General features: G+C 47.7%; 1 non-coding gene and 1 pseudogene across 1 annotated transcript; both read left to right on the top strand.

Moving 5' to 3' along the window:
- Positions 1–6277: 6277 nt before the first annotated feature.
- Positions 6278–6381, top strand: LOC123646819. The gene has a single exon (XR_006738061.1). It is a non-coding gene; the product is annotated as a small nucleolar RNA U13 (small nucleolar RNA).
- Positions 6382–6716: 335 nt separating this feature from the next.
- LOC123646817 lies at positions 6717–6810 on the top strand (annotated as a pseudogene).
- Positions 6811–17421: the final 10611 nt, after the last annotated feature.

Here is a 17421-nt window from a genome sequence, read left to right as displayed (position 1 = left end):
ACTCGTTATGCCCACCCAGGAGCTCTCCAATAAAGCCTCTTTACTTATCCCTTTCTACTCTACTTGTCTTTCTTTCTCTGGCGCCGGCTACTTCAAAGAAACCTTACAGTTGGTGCCGAAACCCAGGAGGGGGGTTTGGCTGCGCCACCCCCTTCCGAGAACTCTCACTTTCCGGACCGGGACCTCCACTGACTGCCTTGGAGTCCTTGATTGAGGACCTCGGCCTGGGTGAGTCACCCCGTGTTCTCCCAACCCGGATCCCCCAGGAGCCGTGGGCCCACGTCGGAGGCTCCCCCGTTCCAGGGGCTGAGGCTATTCGGGGATGCCTGAATTCCTCTCACCCCTTTCCGTGCCAGCACTCTAGTGTCGGGCGGAGACGTCCCCCCAGACTTTTGCTGCCTTCCTAGCCAGGAAGCTGTTCCTGGCTGTTTCCCCATCCGCGTTGTGGTGACATGGGTGACCAAAATTCCTCAAGAGACGCCCCTGGGGTGTCTGCTGGCCAATCTGAAGGCCCTGGATTTAGACATCCGGCCCAAGCGCCTCATTCTTTATTGCAATACTGCCTGGCCAATGTATAAATTGGACAACGACTCCCAATGGCCTAAAAATGGGACTTTCAGTTTCAATATTCTGCAAGACCTTAGTAACTTTTGTCGCAGGAATGGCAAATGGTCGGAGATCCCATATGTCCAAGCCTTTTTCTGTTTACGCTCCCGTCCTTCTCTCTGTCTGACCTGCCACCCCGCACAAGTCCTCCTTGTGCTGGATCCTCCACCCCCTCCTTCACCTCTTCTCCCTCTAACTCTCCACCGGACGTCTCTTCAGAGGCCCCTTCTGCTTTCTCCGATCCACCCGACTCCCTCTGCCCTCCCCCACCCGACCCCCACCACACCCACAGGCGCCCGCCCATCCTCCAACACCGCCCAGCCACTTGCCGCCGACGTCTCCAGTCAGCCGACGTCTCCAGTCAGCCGGCACCCCCGCTCCCACCAAACCCCTCGGACCAGCCCCTCCTCTGTCCGTTATGGGGGGTGGCAGGCGCCGAGGGGCTTGTACACGTACATGTTCCCTTTTCTCTTTCTGACCTTTCTCAGATTGAAAAGTGCCTAGGTTCATTTTCTAATGACCCTACAGCCTACAACAAAGAGTTCCGTTACCTGACACAGGCATGTGACCTTACCTGGCATGATATTTTTGTTATACTATCGTCTACGCTTACTACTGATAAAAAAGGAGCACGTCTGGGCAGCAGAGGGACCACCTGTTGCAGTGTGTCCTTGCTGGCCTCCAGGCCCCCGCCCACCATGCTGTAAATTATGATAAGCTCAGAGAAATCACTCAGCAGGCAGATAAAAACCCGGTGGCCTTTCTCAGCCGCCTTACAGACGCCCTTAGCCAATATACCCGCCTAGATCCTACCTCCCCTGCGGGGACTACTGTCCTTGCAACTCACTTTATTACTCAGTCCTCCCCTGACATCAGAAAGAAACTCAAAAAGGCAGAGGAGGGCCCTCAGACCCCTATCCGAGACCTGGTGAACATGGCATTTAAAGTCTTCAATTCCCGAGATGAACAGGCAGAGGCCCAAAGGGAGGCCCGTGTCCGCCAAAGGCACACCTGCAGGCTCGAGCCTTGGTTGCAGCCCTGAGGCCGGCGGGACCCGCGAAACCATCGACCTCGTCTAAGGCGACCAGCCACACTCCACCAGGCACCTGCTTCAAGTGCGGTAAGGAAGGCCACTGGGCCAAGTGGTGCCCGCAGCCACGTCCACCCACCACGCCTTGCCCGGCTGTGGTCAAGAGGGACACTGGAAAAGTGACTGCCCCTTAGGACAGAAGTCCAGAGGGCCAGTCCTTCCATCCCTAGACCTGCCAATGGTAGCTTTGGGTCTGGCTGCTGAAGACTGAAGAGGCCTCGACTCGGTGACCCCGATCACCCTCGCCGAGCCCAGGGTAACAATCAAGGTATCGGGTAAGGCAGTGTCCTTTACGGTTGACACGGGGGCTACCTACTCTGTCCTGCCTTCCTTTTCAGGCCCTATGTATCCTTCCCAGGTGTCATTCATGGGTATTGACGGCAATCCCTCTCGACCCCCCACCACTGGTCCCCTAACCTGCCTGATAGATGACTGTCCCATCACCCATTCCTTCCTTATCATGCCCTCCTGTCCTGCTCTGCTATTGGGAAGGGACTTATTAACCAAGCTGGACACCACCCTCCACTTTTCCTCCGAGGCCTGCGCCCTTCTTTCTCTCTCTCTCTCTCTCTCTCTCTCCAGATTCCTCAGCTCTGCCCACAGCCTCTCCCACCTTACCAAGCCCTACATACCCTCTCCTGTCTGAACCCCGAGTTTACATTAAAAAATTATATGTGTAATTTTGTTTAATTCAGAGGTTGTTTAAAAATTGATTCAAAGCCTAGATTTGGAGGGAAAAATAAAACCAAGATAGAAGGTAACTAATAAGGTAAAAAAAAGAGATGTAGAAAGGCTATGAACATGGAAATGTATTTTTGTTAAAAAATCAGCAAGAGAATAATTTGTGTGGAGAAGGATCTTGTGTAGTGACTTTTTGTCCTGGAACAGAATGGCCGGTTATCTGAGAAAGAGGAAATTTAGGACAAAAAAGAAAGCTCAAGTATGTTGTAGATGGTGTGTATAGGTTGTGATGGAGTTCGTAAAAGGAATTTACGAAAGAATTTTGTGTATGGTTGAGTCAGCTATAATTAGAGGAAGAAAGGTTTGGTTAAAATCACAAGGTATTCTTAAAATACCAGTTTGCTCTTAATAAAACCACAAAAGCGTTTTAATTCTAAATCTACTGACAGCCAAAAAAGGAGGGACCTACATCTTCCTTCAGGAGAAATGCTACTACTATGTCAATGACAGGCCCCCTGCAAAGTTCAACTGTCTAAGCCTACTGTCACATACCTTGGACTTAGTCTCACCCCCACTTCTCGACATCTCACTGTTGTTCACCAGCAGGCTCTTCGCGACCTCCAGCCTCCCACCACTGCTAAACAAATTCTGTCCTTCCTCGGGTTTGTTGGTTTCTTCCGACACTGGATCCCTAACTTCTCTCTCCTTGCCAAACCCCTCTATGAGGCAGCACATGATGCCTCTGCTGGCCCTCTCTTAAACCCTCAGGCTGTCTGCCACGCGTTCCTAAAACTTCGCGTCTCTCTCCTACAAGCACCCCCTCTAAGACTCCCTCATCCTGAAAAACCCTCTAACCTCTACACGGATGAGCGCCAGGCCCTCGCCCTCGGCATCCTCACCCAACCTCTGGGACCTACTCCCATTTCCACCCCAGTGGCCTACTTATCCAAACAACTGGACACCACGGTCCGTGGCTGGCCACCCTGTCTCTGCGCCTTAGCAGTGGCCACTACTCTCACCAGGGAGGCCCTGAAACTCTCCCTGGGACAGAACTTACATGTCTTCTCCACCCACCGTTTACAGGACCTTCTAACTCACCGCTCTTTAGCCCTCCTCACTCCGTCTAGACTACAAGAATTCCATCTCTTGTTTATTGAAAATCCACCATTACTTTATCTCAATCCCCAACTCTAAACCCTGCCACTCTGCTCCCCATTCCCTGCCTAACCCTGTCCTCACACTCCTGCTCAGAAATGGTTGAAGCCTCCACTACCCCTATACCTGACCTGTCAGATAAGCCACTCCCTACAGGGGACTTAACTTTCTTTGTTGATGGCAGCTCTGTCACGGGTGAGGACAGCAAACATCGGGCACCCTATGCCATTGTCTCTGCCTCTCAGGCAACTTCTCTGGGCCCACGCAGACAGATACCTGCCTCAGCCTCCAGAGACCAACTCAGATATCTCTCACACGGATATCCTCTACCCTTGAGACCAGCGTTGCAAATTAAAGTCACAGGCAAAGTATACTAAAAAATATATGACTATTACCCTTCAGCAATTATTCATGTCAGCCGTGAATACGTCCTGGCCCACCAGACACAGGTTCAAATATCTATCGATATTCTGGAAGCAGAACAAACTCTAGCAGGACAACTTTCCTCCCGCCCTAAACATCCCCCTCTTACCTCCTGGCTAAATATCATTCAACATACCCTCGCCTTCCTAAACTCCTCCAAAATAATCTCTAATCTCTCCCACTGTTTCCTCTGTGCCTCCCTTCAACGACCGCCTACTGGCCGCTGTTCCCCTAAACTTTTCTAACCCCTAAAAGACTCCCTCATTGGGTCCCTCGTGCTCCACTCCGCTCACTCGAGTTCCGCTATGGGAACCTGAGCCCACAGGCCAACCTTATGCAGATCGCGTGTGCTTTCTCACCACCCTCACTGACCCCAACCTACAACTTCATGGACACTGTCTTACTAACCATACTGTGACCACGACCACCTCTTCTGCTCCAGGACAGTTCTCCTGGTGCAACGGAACACTTACCCACTGCGTCAATACATCCACCCCGGGTCCTTGTTTCCCTGTCATGGTCGTCCCTCAATTAACTCTATACGGTGAGTCTGAATTCGAGTGGTTTCTCCTGAGACCCCGCTCAAAACGAGCCATCTTCTTGCCGGTCATGGTGGGTCTCAGCGTGGTCTCCTCCATCGCAGCCTCAGGGCTTGCAGGAGGCACCCTGGGCCACAGTGTCATTTCTGCCCAAGACTTTGCAGATCGCCTACAGCTATCCCTGGAAACCACGTCCGCATCACTAGTTTCCCTGCAGAGACAACTGACTTCTCTGGCTCACGTAGCTCTCCAAAACCGGAGGGCCCTGGACCTATTAACAGCTGAGAAAGGAGGAACCTGCATTTTCCTCCACGAGGAATGCTGCTACTACATCAACAAGTCAGGCCTTATAGAACAAAACATAAACAAACGCGACACCCTGAGCAAAGAGCTACACAACCGCCACGGGCAGAGTACTTCCTCCTTCGGATGGATACAGTCCCCACCCATTGTCACCATTTGCTTAATCTTTCTCTTTGCCCCCTGTCTTTTACAGTTTCTCCAACGTCGCCTGCAGGAATTACCCAGAGTAACAGTAAACCAGATGCTTCTTCATCCCTGCTCTCCCCTTCCAGTCACCCCTCCACCAGCCGACTGCGGCCCAAAGCCCCTACTATGCCCCTCAAAAGCAGGAAGTAGCCAGAAAGACCACGGCGCCCTATTATCACTAAAAGGCAGGAATGTAAGGCTGGTGGCAGGTACCCCTCCCTTCCCTAATGGAAAAAAGAAGTCCCTCCTATCCCTCAATACCCCCCCAAAGCTGAAACAAAGAAATTCCTCACTCCTTGCACAGACATCTCCTGGCCGAAGAAGCTCCCATCCCCCAGCCCTAAGAACCTACATAAACCCACTCAGACTGCTGGGCAGCACAGCCTCTCTGGCACCACTCCGTGGGTCCCCTGAGGCTCGCCCGGGTCCCTCTCTCTCAGGGACTCGTTACCCCCACCCGGGAGCGCTCCAATAAAGCCTCTTTACTATCCCTTTCTACTCTGCTCGTCTTTCTTTCTCTGGCACCGGCTACTGCAAAGAAACCTTACAATGAGCAACTTTGTATTTCTTCCAGGACAGGAAAATTGACAGGAAGTGAAAATGCATTGTTCTCAGCATAGGATAAAAAGACACATTTTGTATATAATTCATTCTGTGATTTAAATTTTTATACGATATGATATTCAATAAACCTAAAAAACAAGATAAAACAGAAACAAAAGAAAAAAGAAAAAAACACTATGGGCAGAGGCCTATGGTGGGGGGAGGAGGCAGGGAGCTGGAGGAAGGTGGCCTCCCGCAGACAACAGGGCGGGTGGGCGGAGACCCGCTAGAGGCCAGGGCTGCTTCGGGGGGGCCCAGAGCTGCGGGCCCAGGCAGAAGAGGGTGGGACCGGACCGTGCTCTACTCCCCGCTGACCCGAACCCCGCCCCGCCCTCCACACCTCCAAGGAGTCAACTCTTAAGCTCCCAACGTCAGCTGACTTTCCCCATCCCAATGTCTGACCAAAGTGGCCGCTAGGTGACACCCAATAACCGATGCCAGGGTCAGCCTGAAAGGAACCGACCCTCTGATGGCAGTGGGGTGGGGAGGAGTGGGGGTGGGGCGCACCGTGCGTGGCCAGTCCAGCTCCCCTTCCTCCTTGGAGCGCATGTTCCGAGTGGACCTCACCCGTGAGCTCTACGGAGTAACACAGGCAGGCAGCGCGCATTGTCAGTCTTACTAATTAAAAAAATATATATATAGAAAATAGAAAAAAGAAAGAAAAAAGAAAACAATTAAAGAGTCGTACCACATCCATCTGTTGCTCCAAAGGGTGAGGATCCGGTGTTGACAGGCACGTGTGAGACGTGTCTTCTCCCTCACACTGCGTTTCGTCCACACATCACCCATCTGACGCGAAAAAAGGAACAGAAAGAAAGAGATGAAAAAGAGAAAATGAACAAAGGGAAAAAGAGGAAGAAAGAAATTTTAAAAACAAAAAGTCACAGCAAGAAGGAAGAATACTAACCCGAGAGCGACATCTAGTGACCATGTAGGCGGCGGCGCTATACGGCCCATTTCGGTCGCCCGGGGCACTGTGCCAAGGGAGGCCGAGGGCAACCTGCGGCGGACCCGGGGCCACGGCGTCCGCAGCCGATTCCCAGGCGGGCACAGGAGCCCGCGGAGCTCATTGTCAGTGCGGGGGGAGGGGGGAGGGAGGGAAAAAGAAAATAATCTCAAAGTCACACCAGATCCCTTTCTAGTTTATAAACATGGTGATTGCGTGTTCACACACACACGTGTGAGATGTGTCTCCTAGTGTGTGGGCACGTCACCCGTGTGACGTGAAACAATGAATACAGGGGGAAAAAGGCGGCAGGAAAAGGCAAAGAGAGAATAAATAAAATGAAAGGGCAAAAAAGAAAGTCACACCGCGGTCACGCACTAGGGCAGTGAGAGCAAATCAACGAGCCGCAGACACAAACTCCGAGAGCAACACTGGGGTGCGCCCCTCCCCCGCGCCCCGCGCCGGAGGAATACAGTTCGGAGGGCGACCCTAGGGGCAGTGGGGCCAGAGGGACGAAATCCAACCCGAAGGCCCCCTGCCGCGATGGCTGCCAGAGACCGGGCATCTGGTCGACCAGCGAGTTCAGCGGCACAAGGCCCGGTGAGCATTGCCCCAGGCCCGGTCCCGTGATAGTTCATGAGCCTGACAATTGCGTGCGTTTGGGGAAAAAAGGGGGGTGGGGAGTAAAGAAAGGAAGAGAGAGAGAGAGAGAGAGAGAGAGAGAGAGAGAGAGAGAGAGAGAGAGAGAGAGAGAGAGAGAGAGAGAGAGAAGAAAAACAAGTCACACCTTTGGCCACGTACTAACGAAGTGAGAGGGAGTCAAGAAGGTGCAGCTGCAGAACCTTCTCCCGGAGACCCCTAGGGTCAACGAGGCCGCAGGGGCCGATTCCAGTCCCAAAGAGACCTAGTGTGACGGGGACATCTGGTCGACCCCGTGGACCCCATGGCGTCCGCCGCGGCACCGGCGGAGGCGTGAGCCCGACACCCGAGAGACCCTGCCGCTCTACCCCGACGGGGACCCGCGCCCAGCGCCGCTGACGGCCGGCCTGCTGGTGAGCTCCACTCGCGGGAGAGAAGAGGGGCGTGGAGACAGGCGGGGTCCGGACCGAACGACCCCCTCCACCCCTGCGGCCAGGGAGAGGCCGCGGCAGCTGGACGGCGGCCCCCATCCGGCCCGCGTGGCCACCCCCGGGACAGGGGGCACCACGCGGGGCCACCCCGCCGACGACCGCGGAGGCCTCGGTCGACCACTCCCCACAACAGCGCTCTCCTCGGAACCGGAGTCCCAGCCCTGGGACGAGCCCTGGCGGGGTGTGGGGGAAGGAGGCAGCGGGGGGACGGGCCACCCCGAAGTGCAACGCCGGGCGCAGCGGGAGGGCGTCCCCTGCCCCTACCTTCCCCCTCCACAGACTCCCCGATCCCCACCCACCCCGCCAGGGCTCGCCAATCAAGTCCAATTAGCCAAAAAGGCAGGAAGGTGGTCTGGGGCCAGGGCAGGGCGGGAGGGCTTCTCCGTGGGAGACGGGCCTGGCCCAGGGACTGTGTCACTCATGGAAACATGCCATGGGCCCAGGCCCCGTCAAGGGCAGGATGGGAGGGAACTAAGGCTCAGGTCACCAGGGTCTCTCTGTTCAGCGGAAGTTTCAGCCATGGAATCCAGTGATGTGACACTTTGTCGTTAATGTGATGTTCTGTTCATAGGGCCAAGATTACTAAAAAGCCACATTTCAGTAAGGCATACAGAGGGACAAATACTGTGTGATGGCACTTCTATGAGCGACCTGGGACAGGCAAATTCATAGTGAAAGAAAGTGGAGATAAGGGTTCAGGGGCCCTGGGGAGTTAGTGTTTAATGAGCCTGGAGTTTGTGTCCGGTGATGAACAATATCAGGTACACATAGTGGTGATGGTTCAACACATTCTGAATGTTCTGGTGTCACGGAATTGTACACTTACATATAAATGGGTCACACGATCAATATTACCTGTCCTTTCCCACAATGAATAAAAGACCTTGCCTAAGTGTGAAATCAGCATTTAATCACTCCAGTCAATTGGTTCATGAAATGTGTAGTTTGCTTTATTAGTTGTGTAGCAGCGTTTAAGGATTTGGGGAAATGTGCTCTCTAGATGTAAATGCTTCATAAGCTGAACCTTAAAAATAAATAAATCTTACAAAGCTCTATGTTAGGGCGGGCAGGAGAGAGAAGCTCTGTGTAACCCAGTGGGATTTCCAGGCTTTTCCACAGAGGGCTGAGGTGACAGCTCCCTCCCGCTCCACTCTGGGGCAGAAGAAGTCCCTCCCCCTCTGCTCATCTGATGGAGGAGACAACCCAGCCACCTGAGGCTCTGGTGCTGAGAAGCTGGATTCCTTGGATGTTGCTGTCACCATTCCTATTTGTGGAGGAGGATGAGCATCCAAGGGGGTGACACGGAGTATGCAGGGTTCCCTGAAGCACCCCGGGGAGGGCTCCACATGACCTCTGCTCCACCATCCTCCCTGCCCTATGTTCACTGTCACTCCTCAGGGTCACGTGGAGCTGGGATTTGTGGGAACGAACCTGCCCCAGCCCCCTGCCATGGCCGGTGCTCAAGTAGTCACAGCAGGGAGATGGCACAGCTGATAGCAACAGGGATCTTCCTGCCTTGTTCTGAACCCGCCCCATCCACCCTGGCTGCTGACCTCCAGGGACTCTCCCAGCCTGAGGATGTCATTCCCCATCCCCTGGTCCTGCACGTGGTGGCCACAGCTCCTGTCCTTACAGCAAAGTGGCCTGGGGTGGAGCCTGGAAGCTGCTTCTCGTCCTGACTCACTAAACCACCATAAGCCAGAGACCTCCCTCCATCTTTGCCAACAGGGTGTCAACCCAGGCGATGGCAGAGGCCCTCACAGCCTGACCCACTACCACTGATTGGGCTGTGGCTGTGACCAGGGCACCCCCTTTTGCCCATGGATGCCCCTTGGTGTCTCTGTTTGGACCCCGGCTTAGTTTCCTGTGGCTGCTGTAAGAAATGGCCACGAATGGGTGGCTTAAAACAACAGAAACTTATTTTCTCACAGCTCTCTAGGCCAGACTCCAAATGTCACCAGGGCGACTCTCCCTCCAGAGGCTCTAGGTGACGATCCCTCCTGCAGAATACACATTCTTTTCATCAGCACATGGAACATTCTTCAGAATAGACTGTATCTTAGGCCACAAAACAAGTCTCAACAAATTTACAAAAGTAAAAATTGTATCATGTATGTTTTCTGACAATAATGGAATAAAATTGGAAATTAATAACAATAGGAACCTCAGAAAACACACAAAAACACGGAAATTAAACAACATGCTCCTGAACAACCAGTGGGTCAATGAAAAAATTAATAAGGAAAGTAAAACATTGCCTGAAGCAAATGAAAATGGAACAACATACCAAAATCTATGGGATACAATAAAAGTAGTATTAACAGGGAAGTTTATAGCAATATACTCCTATATCAAAAAAGTAGAAAGACTTCAAATAAACAACCGAATTATGCACTTTAAGGAAATAGAAATGCAAGAACAAGCCAAATCCAAAATTAGTAGAAGGAAAGAAATAATAAATATCAGAGCAGAAATAAATGGAATTGAGGCTAGAAACTAATAAAGATGATCAATGAAGTGAAAGTTGGTTCTTTGAAAAGATAAACATAATAAACCTTTAGCTTAATTCAGAGAAAAAGAGAGAAGACCTGAGTAAATAATATCAGGAACAAGAAAGAAGACATAACAGCTGAAACCACAGAGACACAAAGAGTCATTAGAGACTATTGTGAACTACACATCAACAAATTGGAAAACCTAGAAGAAATGGATAATTTTCTGCATACATACAACCTACCAAGATTGAACCATGAATAGAAAACCTGTACAAATCAAATTTAAGTAATGAGATTGAAGCCATAATGAAAAGTATCCCATCAAAGTAAAGCCCAGGATCTCATGGTTTCACTATCAAATTCTACCAAACATTTAAAGAAGTACTAATACCAATTCTACTCAAACTCTTCAAAACAAGGAAAAAAAAAACTGAAGAGGAAGTAATGCTTCCAAACTCATTCTAGAAGGCCAGCATTACCATGATACCAAAACCAGACAAAGACACAACAACAACAACAAAAAGAAAACTACAGGCCAATAACACTGATTAACATAGCCACAAAAATCCTGAACAAAATACTAGCAAACCAAATCCAACAACACATTAAAAAGATCATTCACCATGATCAAGTAGGATTCATTCCAGGGATGCAAGGGTGGTTCAACATATGTAAATCAATAAATGGGATACATCACACAAACAGAACCAGGAACAAAAACCATATAATCATTTCAATATATGCTGAAAAGCATTTGATACAATTCAACATCCCTTTGTGATAAAAAAAAAAAACCCTTCAACAAACTGGGCATAGAAGGAACATACCTCAAAATAATAATGACCATATGTGATTAATCCACAGTTAACATCATACTGAACAGGGAAGAATTGAAAGCCTTTCCTCTAAGATCTGGAACAAAACAAGGATGCTGACTCTCATCACTTTTATTCGACATAGTACTAGAAGTCCTGGCCAGAGAAATTACACAAGAGAAAGAAATAAAAGGGCATCAAAATTGAAAATGAAGAAGTCAAATTAGTTTGTTCACAGATGACATGATCTCATGCTTAGAAAAACCTAAAGACTCCACCCAAAAACTGTTAGAACTGATAAACAAATTCAGTAAAGTTGCAGGATACAAAATCAACGTGTGCAAAAATCAGTAGCATTTATACATATCAACATCAAAACAATCTGAAAAAGAAATCAAGAAAGCAATCCCATTTACAACAGCTACAATGAATATAAAATACCTAGGAATCTATTTAAGCAAAGAAGTGAAAGATCTATACAAGAAAATATAGAAAGCATTGATGAAAGAAATTGAAGAGGAAACACACACACACAATGGAAAGATATTCCATGCTCATGGATTAGAAGAATTAATATTGTTAAAATGACAATACTACCCAAAGCAATTTACAGGTTCAATGCAGTCCCAATCAAAATGCCAATGAAATTCTTCACAAAAATAGAAAAAAAAATCCTAAAATGTATATGGAACCACAGAAGACCACAAATAGACAAAGCAATCCTGAGCAAAAAGAACAATACTGGAGACATCACATTGCCTGACTTCCAAATATACTACAAGGTTATAGTAATCAAAGCAGCATGGTGCTGGCATAAAAACAGACACACAGACCAATGGAACAGCATAGAGAACCTAGATATAAATGCACACATTTACAGCCAACTTGTTTTCCACAAAGTCACCAACCATATATTAATACAATGGGGATAGGTCAGTCTCTTTAATAAATCGTGCTGAGAAAACTGGATAACCATATGCAGAAGAATGAAACTAGAACCCTATCTCTCACCATATACAAAAATCAAACCAAAATGGATTAAAGACTTAAATCAAACCTGAAACTATGAAATTATTGAAGAAGACATTGAGGAAACATTTCAGGTCTGAGCAAAATTTTTTGTGTAAGACCTCAAATGCACAGGCAAACTAAGCAAAAATGAACAATTGGGATCACATCAAGCTAAAAAACTTTAGTACAGCAAAGGAAATCATCAACAAAATGAAGAAACAACCTGCATAATGGAAGAAAATATTTCCAAACTATTCAACTGACAAGGGATTAATAACCAGAATATATAAGGAGCTCAAACAATTCAATAGCAAAACAAACAAGCCCAAACAATTGCACTAAAAACTGGGCAAAATGGCTCAGCACAATGGCTTACACCTGCAATCTCAGCACTTTAGGAGGCCAATGTTGAAGGATTTCTTGAGGCCAGTAGTTAGAGACCAGGCTGGGGAACAAGTGAGACTTGGTCTCTATTAAAAAAATATACCCAGGTGGGGGTGATGCGCACCTGTAGTCCCAGCTACTTTGGAGGTTGAGGTGGGAGGATTGCTTGAACCCAGCCTGGGCAACAGAGTGAGACACTGTCTCTAAAAAGAGAGAAAGAGAGAGAGTAAGAGACAGAGAGAGAGGTATCAAAAGATGACATACACATGGCCAAGAGGCATATAAAAAATGCTCAATACCATAATCAGAAAAATGCAAATCAAAACCACAATGAGATATCATCTCACCCCAGTTACAATGGCTTTTATCAGCCAGGCATGATAGCTCAGGCTATAATCCTAGCACTTTGGGAGGCCAAGGTGTGATGATCACTTGAGGCCAGGAGTTTGAGACTATTGTGGTCAACAGCAAGACTCCATCTCTATAAAAAATAAAAAAATAAAATGGCTTTTATAAAAAAGACAGGGAATAACAAAGCCTGGCAAGGATGTGAGGAAAGGTGAACCCTCATAGGCCATTAGTGGGGATGTAAATTAGGGCAGCCACTATGGAAAGCTGATGGAGATTTCTCAAAAAACTAAAAATAGATCTACCCTATGATCCATCAATTCCACTACTAGGGATATAGACAAAAGAAAGGAAATCAATGTATTAAAGAGATATCTGCATCCCCACATTTATTGCAGCACTATTCACAATAGCCAAGATACAGAATCAACCAGAATGCTCAACAATGGATGAATTGATAAAGAAAATGAGGAATATTATTCAGCCATACAAAGAATGAAATCCTGTTATTAGCAGCAACATGGATGGAATAGGATGTCATTATGTTAAGTGAAATAGCCAAGCACAGAAAGACAAATATTACATGTTCTCACTCATATGTGGGAGCCAAAAAAGTGATCTGATAAAGATAGAGGGTAGATTAGTGGTTACCAGAGGCTGAGAAGGGCAGTGTGGACAGGGGGTGAAGAGAAGCTGATTGATGGATATGCAATTTGACAGAAGAAATAAGACCTAGTGTTTGATATATTAGTAGGGTGACAGAAATTTACAATAATCTATTGTATATGTCAAAATAGCTAGAAGAAAATAATTAAATGTTTCAAGCATAAAGAAAAGACAGATATTTAAGGTGGTAGATGTCCCAATTATACTTATTTGATCTTTACAAGTTATATGAATGTAGAAATTATCACTTACACACCAAAAATAACTACATCTATTATGTATCAATAAAAAAAAATTTAAACCCAAGTCCTTCAATCCATGAACATGGTATACCTATCCATTTAGGTAGATCCTCTTGGATTTCCTTCAACAATGTTTTTTAGTTTTCAGCATACAGATCTTCCACAAATTTTATTAGGTTTATACCTAAGTATTTTGTGTTGTTTAGTGCTATTGTACATGGTGGTGTCTGTTAATTTTAATTTCTGAAATTGCTCATCACTACTTCAAGACTAGAAATATGACTGATTTTTTTCACATTAACCCCGTATCCTGCAATAATGCCAAACTGCTGTAGGAAATTAGATTGTTTGTTTTGGAAATCAAATGTTGATGAAATTTTGTTTCCTTTGTAAGAATAAAGTGGTGCTCATACTTGGAGAGCAGGTAACATTCTGTGGTTTCCAGAAGGTGGCAGGGAGTTCACCAGCAGAACCAGGGCAGGTCTGGGCCCACCTCAGCCGCAGGCAGCTGGGTCAGCCATGAGGCCTGGCCCTGGGCAGCCACACTAAGCGACAGGTTCCAGCTCAAGAGACTCTGCTGCTGCCATGAGTCCTCCCGGCTGGCCCTGGAGCTGGCCCTGTTCACTGGGGAGCCACTCGGGGGCCACTGTGGGACACTCAGACTTCCCCCTCCCAGTTTGGCTCAATGAACCTGCAATGGAGGACCAGCTATAGGACCCTTTTTTACATTCGGAATATTTATCTGATTCACCCCTTGACATTCCTTGTAGATATTCTCTTTAGGTGCACAACAGTAGTATTAAAGAGTGCTGATTTTAAGAAGGCTGATTTTCACTAAAAACCAGTACAGTCATCTAAACGGTGCCGGCCTCTGCCCCAGGGCTCCTGCAGACCAGAGCTGCCCCGTGCACTCAGCTCCTCCTCTGCAGAGGACCAAGAAAAGCCCACTTTCTGTGACAGGCTTTTGAAAAGACAGTTAAGGGGTAAGGACGTATTGGTTAGCGGGACCAATTTATCCCTTCTTCTCTGCACCACAATAGGTAACAGCGGGAAGTATCTAAATTCTAGAATAAAAGACACTACACTACTGTAGAGTAACACAATGTAAATATACATGTTATCATAAAACAGAGACACATGATTGTTTTTCGTTTACAACACGGTTCTGCTTGTCTCTGTCTCTAACTAGTTGGATGCCTTTGAACAAATCACTTATTATCCCCTCTCCCTCAGGCCCTGGCTTGTTTCCTCTGAAAAATAAGTGAACTTGATCTTGATGGCTTTTGAAGGGCCTTCCTGCCCAACAGTCCTGTGAGCTCTCGCCTGGTGTGGACAATGGCTTCCTGGTAGCCCAGGCGGGGGACAGGACCGGACGTGAGAACAGTGCAGTGTGCTAGGTGCTTACAGCCACAACCTGATTTCCTTGAACCCTCATCTTGTCAGGTAGATATTGATATCCCCATTTCACAGATGAGGAAACAGAGGTGTAGAGAAATGAAACAATTGACTAAAGGTCTTAGAGCTATTTAGTGGTGGAGTCTGGTTCAAACCGTGAGAGCCATGCTTCTAGTGGCAGTGCACCGAGATCCTGCTGCTGTGCTGGACCCTGGAACGGCACCCAGAGCCAGCAGCACACGCCATGCTGGGCCTGCCCCACCCTCGCCACCGGCCTGCACCGACTGGCCTGTCTCACAACAGTCTTCCCCGCATTTGACAGTTGAGGAAACGGCACTCAGAGGCTAAGCGCTTGCCCAAGGTCACACAGATAGATGTGTAGGAGGGACGGTCGTAAGAGCAAACTGTAACTTAGAACAGTATTTCCACTTCTTTATAATAAAGTAAGACAATATTATTTTTGACATCTCTTTGTAATGTCGACCCAATATTCTATAAATAGATGTCAAAAATAATATTTTTGCCCACTACCAAAGAGTCTAGCTTTCAAGAAACCTCGTCACCAGGTCACCCCTGAGCATTAGGGGCTGGATACATCACTAAAATACATTTGTTTTTTAAACAATCAACTTAGTCCATCTTTAAGGGGGACTCTCCTAATCACGTTAATCTGGACTTTTTAAAAAAGTGTGTGATATAGTTATCCAAGATTTGAAAGATGAATAAGATTCTGTATCATTATAAATTGCTTATTTGTAGGATCCTGAACTGAAACATAAATTTCACCAAGCATAAAATAAGCTCCCATTTAAGGAAAATGGAACTTATTGTATATACAATCTAAGACCACCCTGCTGAACTTTTTCAAGATTTAGGATCCAGAATGACTTCTGTGTTTACACAGCACCAGCATAGGGAGGTGTCGCTGAGGAAGCAAAATACAGTCGTTCATTAATTTGATAATTATTTATTAAGTGTCTACGAGATACTAGAGAAATAGTGACAAAAATAATGTCACAGCTTCACTCTTTGGTCAATAGAGAACGCAGATGTTGATCCATTCATACGCAAATACTTAGGTTTCACTATGCGAAACAAAGAAGTGCAAAGAGCCACCAGGGCAGGTACCTGAGGGAGCGGAGGGGGCCTCTGCACTGAGAGTTGAAGGGTAAGGGTGTGGGCTGGGAGAAGAGGGGTCCTGGGCATGGAGAGTGCCAGGAGGCGCACGGACTGAGGAGGGAGGGGCTCATGGGGCTGGAGTATGGGACACAGAGGGGTTGGACTGGGCTTCACTGAGTGTGAGGCAGAGGCCGTGGACGTCCAATCCCACCCCTTTCCTAAGCAGAACTCCACTATACTCAAGCAGTGGGCAGAGACTCCTTGGTTTCAAGGAAGGCAGGCCTGGTACTAGGCCCAGAAGATGAGTTATCGTTGGCTGGCTAACTTTATCCCCCATTTTCCAGGGACTGGTCAGGGGTGGGCATATGACCCAGTTCTGACTGACACAATGTCAGTGGAAGCCAGCTGGACAGTTCCTGGGAAAACAAAATTTCCAGGTAAAACCTCAGCATCTCAAGAGGAGAGGCCCTTTTGCCCTGCCCCTCTCTACTGACACTAATGTGATATGCGGCTCTGTGGCACCTGGAATGGATGACTGTTCTAATGACACGAAGTCAATGTGCTGAGGATAGCAGGATGGAAACACAGAGTTTGGGTCCTTGACATTGTTGAGCCACTGAACGAACCCTAGAGGTGCCTCCCCCAGGCTTCTTGGCATGTGGGATCAATAAGGGTCTTTGTGTCTTAGTCCATTTGTGCTGCTATAACAGCACACCACAGACTGAGTGATTTATAAACACAGATGCATTGGCTCACAGTTCTGGGGGCTGGGCAGTCCAATATTGAGGCACCAGCAGGTTTGGCGATTCTGATTCCAAGATGGTACCTCAAGTGCTGAGTTCCCCAGAGGAAAGGAACACTTTGTCCTCAGATGGCAGAAGGCAGAAGCGCAAAGAGGCAAAAGGGGGCCAGACTCACTCTTTAATAAGGGCATTAATCCCATACATTAAGGTGGAACCCTCATGGCCTAATCATCTCTTAAAGGTCCCATCTTTTAAGACTGTTACAAAGGCAATTAAATTTCAACATGAGTTTTGGAGGAGACAAACATTCAAACCATAGCACTTTGTTTAAGTCATTGTTGGTCAGGAATCCTCTTACAACCAAATGCAACCTAAACTGACATATATGTGAAGGCATTTGATTCAGTTATCTAGTGTAGAATAACAAACCACTCCAAAACTTAATGGCATAGAATGACAATTTAACCTGTCTCTCACAGTCCTGTGGGTTGACTATGCTTGGCTGGGCAATTCTCACCAGAGGTCTTGCATGTAGTTTCGG

The sequence above is a fragment of the Lemur catta genome, chromosome 10, assembly GCF_020740605.2.
Source record: "Lemur catta isolate mLemCat1 chromosome 10, mLemCat1.pri, whole genome shotgun sequence".
Taxonomy (NCBI): domain Eukaryota; kingdom Metazoa; phylum Chordata; class Mammalia; order Primates; family Lemuridae; genus Lemur; species Lemur catta.
This window is presented reverse-complemented; position numbering and strand designations above follow the sequence as displayed.